The sequence below is a fragment of the Malaclemys terrapin genome, chromosome 15 (genome assembly GCF_027887155.1).
Source record: "Malaclemys terrapin pileata isolate rMalTer1 chromosome 15, rMalTer1.hap1, whole genome shotgun sequence".
Classification (NCBI taxonomy): Eukaryota; Metazoa; Chordata; order Testudines; family Emydidae; genus Malaclemys; species Malaclemys terrapin.
This window is the reverse complement of record NC_071519.1, coordinates 13835417-13840416: the sequence shown is the minus strand read 5'-3', so window position 1 is coordinate 13840416 and position 5000 is coordinate 13835417. Positions and strand designations below refer to the sequence as shown.

Sequence of the window (5000 nt, the reverse complement as noted above, 5' to 3'; positions counted from 1 at the left end):
TAGTCGAGACGGAGCCGGTCCGGGAGAGGCTTAATCGTCATCCCCCGACAGTGTGTGTGTGGGGGGGAGGCTTAGCAGTCTTCCCCCCAGGCTGGGTGGGGGCCTGGCGGGAGGCGTCGCAGTCTTCCCCCGGGCGGTCCGGTGGGGGAGGCTTAGCAGTCGTCCTCAGGGTGGTCCGGGGGTGGGGGGAGGCCTCACAGTCGTCCCTGGGAGAGCCGGGTCGGCGGCGGTGGCGGGTGTCAGGCTTTACATCCAGCCTCCGGAGGGTGAGCGTCCTCGGACGCGCTGCAGCTGCCGCAGAGAGGCGGCCTCTGAGGCAGGGAGCGGGGCACCGAGGCTGGGGAGTGGGGAGCAGGAGCCGTGGGGTGGGGGGCGTTCAGGACAACAGGTCAAGCCCCGGGTAGCGGCTGTCAAATGTTCAAAGTCCCCACCGGGACAACAGGTCAACCCCAGGGGAAGCAGCTGTAAAATTTTCAAAGTCCCCGTTCGGCCACCAGGTCAACCCGCTGAATCTATTGGGTTGACCTGGCGGCCGGTTTCCTTTCCGGCCACCAGGTCAACCCAATGGATTCAACGGGTTGACCTGGTGGCCGGTTTGCTTTCCGGCCCGGGCGTCACCCCACTCCGAGGGCAGAGCGGCAGTGGTCTTGAGGACCACAGAGGGGGGGCTTAATAGTCGAGACGGAGCCGGTCCGGGGGAGGCTTAATAGTCGTCCCCCGAGGACTCCGGGGGCAGGCTTAATAGTCGTTCCAGGAGAGGCTTAATCGTCGTCCCCCCGAGTACTCCGGGGGCAGGCTTAATAGCCATTCCCCAGGCGGTCCGGCGGAGGCTTAAGAGTCGTGCTTAGCGGCCACCAGGTCAACCCGCGGAATCTACTGGGTTGACCTGGCGGCCGGTTTGCTTTCCGGCCACCAGGTCAACCCATTGGATTCGACGGGTTGACCTGGTGGCCGCTTTGCTTTCCGGCCCGGGTGTCACCCCACTCCGAGGGCTGCGCGGCAGCGGTCCTGAGGACCACAGAGGGGGGGCTTAATAGTCGAGAGGGAGCAGGTCCGGGGAAGGCTTAGCAGTCTTCCCCCAGGCGGTCCGTTGGGGGAGGCTTAGCAGTCGTCCCCAGGGCGGTCCGGGGGTGGGGGGAGGCCTCACAGTCGTCCCTCGGAGAGCCGGGTCGGCGGCGGTGGCGGGCGTCAGGCTTTACGTCCAGCCTCCGGAAGGTGCGCGTCCTCGGAGGCGATGCAGGCGCCGCAAAGGGGCAGCCTCCGAGGCAGGGAGCGGAGCACCGAGGCTGGGGAGAGGGGAGCAGGAGCCGGGGGCTGGGGGGGGTGGGGTGGGGGGGGGGCGTTCAGGACAAGCGGTCAAGCCCCGGGGAGCAGCTGTCAAATGTTCCAAGTCCCCACTCGGCCACCAGGTCCACCCCAGTCTAGCAATGGGGTTGACCTGGCTGATGGCCGGTTAGTGTCAAGGTAAACTCACCGTCGTCCACAGGAGGGCAGCTCTCAGGCCGTCCGGCTGCGGCTGACTCTGGGGCGGTGCCCGGTCCCGGCAGCGAGGGGCGGGGGGGGGGGCGCGGAGCGACACGGAGCTAACCGGCCCCCGGGGCCGGGGGCGCCTCCCGCGACTTTGGGGGCCGCGGGTCGTCAGTGGCGTGCAGGCCGGGCCTCTCCCGGGGGATTCGGGGGGGGGGGGGGGGCGGTCCTGCGGGCCGGGCGCAGGGGGCTCGAGCGAGCCCGGGCCGGTCCGCCCCGGGGCCGGGGTCTCCGCCTGCGGCTCGGGGGGGCGCGGGTCGTCGGGGGAGGAAGCCCGGGGGAGCTGCACGCCGGCCTGCCAGGCCAGGCCAGGCCTGGCCTGGGTGGCCGCGGGGGGATTCGGGGCGGTCCCGCGAGCCGGCGGCCGGGCGCAGGGGGTCCGAGCGCGTCCGAGCGAGTCCGTCCCGGCCCCGGGGTCTCCCCCTGCGGCTCTGGGGGGCCGTGGGTCCCCGCTGGCGGAAGCCGCTGGGCGCTGGACACCCGCCGTCCGTCCCGCCTGGCCAGGCCTGGCCTGGGTGGCCGCGGGGCGGGGGATTCGGGGCGGTCCCGCGAGCCGGCGGCCGGGCGCAGGGGGTCCGAGCGCGTCCGAGCGAGTCCGTCCCGGCCCCGGGGTGTCCCCCTGCGGCTCTGGGGGCCGTGGGTCCCCGCTGGAGGAAGCCGCTGGGCGCTGGACACCCGCCGTCCGTCCCGCCTGGCCAGGCCTGGCCTGGGTGGCCGCGGGGGGATTCGGGGCGGTCCCGCGAGCCGGCGCCCGGGCGCAGGGGGTCCGAGCGAGTCCGTCCCGGGCCCGGGGCCTCCCCCTGCGGCTTTGGGGGCCGTGGGTCCCCGCTGGCGGAAGCCGCTGGGCGCTGGACACCCGCCGTCCGTCCCGCCTGGCCAGGCCTGGCCTGGGTGGCCGCGGGGCGGGGGGATTCGGGGCGGTCCTGCGGGCCGGCGGCCGGGAGGGTCCGGGCCAGTCCGCCCCATGCCCGGGGTCTCCCCCAGCGGCTTCGGTGGGTCCTCCGCGGAGGAAGCCGGGTGGGGAGCCGGACCCCAGGCGCCCAGACCCGTGACCTGCGGCCGCGACCTCCGACTCGGCAGGAGCGACGAGGGGCTTTCCGGCCCGTCCCCCCCCTCTCCTTCCTCCCCAGAAAAGGAGAGAGAGCTGGCTCGGACCGGGAAAAGCTGCCTACGGCACCTGGGATTCCCAGGCGGTCACCCATCCAAGTACTAGCCAGGCCCGGGACGGTTTACCTTCCGAGATCGGACGGGATCGGGGGCGTTCGGTCCGGTATGGCCGTAGGCACCCGGCCCCCGCGCCTCCTCGCCCGCTTTCCCCTGCCGACGCCCGGGCCTGCCGCACGGTGAGCCCCGGTCGGACTGCCCCCCTGCGGCAGGGCCCCCGTCTCTCGCGGGCCCGGTCCTTTTTTCCTTCTCGAGCTCCGGGGCCCGGGCTGGCCGCCAGAGCCCCTCCGCCCGCCCGCCCTCCCCGGCGTCGGGGAAAATATTGTCCCGGACATCCAGTGCGCCCTGATCCTGTCAGCCGGGGGGGGGGGTGGGTGGGTGGAGGGGGGGCAGTCCCTCGCTGCGGCCGGGGAGGGTGAGCCCAGGGCGGCTTGCCTGCCGTCCGAGTCCCCTCTCGGCCACCAGGTCAACCCCGAGCCGAAAGGGCTGAAAAATTTTCAGAGTCCCCTCCCGGGCACCAGGTCAACCCGTGGAATCGAACGGGTTCGCCTGCTGGCCGGTTCGCTTCCCGGCCACCAGGTCAACCCGTAGGTTTGAACGGGCACGCCCGGTGGCCGCTTTCCCGTCCGGTCACCAGGTCAACCCGGATCTCCCTCCTTCCCTGGGCGCCCCCTCCTCGGAGGCGTCAGGTTCCATTTTCTTTTTCCCCCCAGACTTCCAGGGGCCCGATCCAGTCGGCCGGGAGGCAGTCCCTCGCTGCGGCCGGGGTGGGTGAGGCCAGGGCGGCTTGCCTGCCGTCCGAGTCCCCTCTCGGCCACCAGGTCAACCCCGAGCCGAAAGGGCTGAACATTTTTCAGAGTCCCCTCCCGGGCACCAGGTCAACCCGTGGAATCGAACGGGTTCACCTGCTGGCCGGTTCGCTTCCCGGCCACCAGGTCAACCCGTAGGTTGCCGACGGGGCTAGCCAGTGGCCGGTTTGCTTTCCGGCCGCCAGGTCAACCCCTAGGTTTGAACGGGCACGCCCGGTGGCCGCTTTCCCGTCCGGTCACCAGGTCGACCCGGATCTCCCTCCTTCCCTGGGCGCCCCCTCCTCGGAGGCGTCAGGTTCCATTCTTTTTTCCAGACTTCCAGGGGCCCGATCCAGTCGGCCGGGAGGCAGTCCCTCGCTGCGGCCGGGGAGGGTGAGCCCAGGGCGGCCTGGTCCATGTCTCTAGTGGGCCCGATCCTTTTTTGGGGTGTTTTTTTTTTTTTTTCCGAGCTCCGGGGCCCGGCCCGCCCGGGCAGCCCTCCTCGGAGGCGTGGGGCGGATTTCCCCCCCCCCCCCCCAGACTTCCAGGGGCCCGATCCTGTCGGCCGGGAGGATGTCCCTCGCTGCGGCCGGGGAGGGTGAGCCCAGGGCGGCCTGCTTGGCGGCCGGGTCCATGTCTCTAGTGGGCCCGATCCTTTTCTTCCCTTTTCCGGCTCCGGGGCCCGGGGTGGCCGGGTAGCCCTCCGCGGTGGCGTCGGCAAATTTTTTTAAAAAATCAGACTTCCGTGGGCCCGATCCTGACGGCCGGGAGGCAGTACCTCGCTGCGTCCGGGGACGGTGAGACGCTCGGCCACCGGGTCAACCCGGAGGAAGCGGGCTGGGGGAAAAAAAAAAAAAAAAAAAAGTTTTCCAAGTCTGAAAAATTTTCAAAGTCCCCTCCCGGCCACCGGGTCAACCCCTTTGGAGCGAATGGGTTGACCTGACGGCCGGTCGTCTCGCGGATGTCCGGAAGGGGTCGCCCAACGCCGTCTCGGCCGACCGAGGGAACCACGAGGTGGCGCCCGGTTCCAGTTTCGTACCGCCGAAGGCGGGGCTTTGGCTTTTTCGACCCGTCTTTCGAGGACTGTGTGCGGAGATTTGTGAGGACAGGTTTTTCAGAGCCTGTGAGAACCGGAGCTCAGCCTAGGGGATCAATCCGAGTATTGTACCCGACCCTGCCCGGCGTGGGAGGGGGGGAACGGGCACGTTTGAGGGCGGAGGCCAGCACCCACCCGGCCCTCCGCCGAGACGGCCCGCTTTTCCCGGCTCTTAGCTCACGGGCCCCGCAGCGGCCGGGAGCCGAGCTCCGAGTGTCGGCGCCCCCCCGGAGGGAGGGGGGGCCCGCTCCTCTCGCGCCCGCCGATCGATGTGGCGCTGACGTTCGCGACGGGAAGGGCCCTTCGCGGGCCGGCACCCCAACCGCGGGGCCGTCCGGTGTTCAGGCGGATCGGGACCCTCTTCCTTTTCGCGTGCACGGATCCAGGGACCGATGGGGACTTCCCTCCTCGGGGCGGCCCGGGCA

General features: G+C 71.0%; 1 non-coding gene across 1 annotated transcript; it reads right to left on the bottom strand.

Moving 5' to 3' along the window:
* Positions 1-2692: 2692 nt before the first annotated feature.
* LOC128824118 (5S ribosomal RNA) lies at positions 2693-2811 on the bottom strand. The gene has a single exon (XR_008442346.1). It is a non-coding gene; the product is annotated as a 5S ribosomal RNA (ribosomal RNA).
* Positions 2812-5000: the final 2189 nt, after the last annotated feature.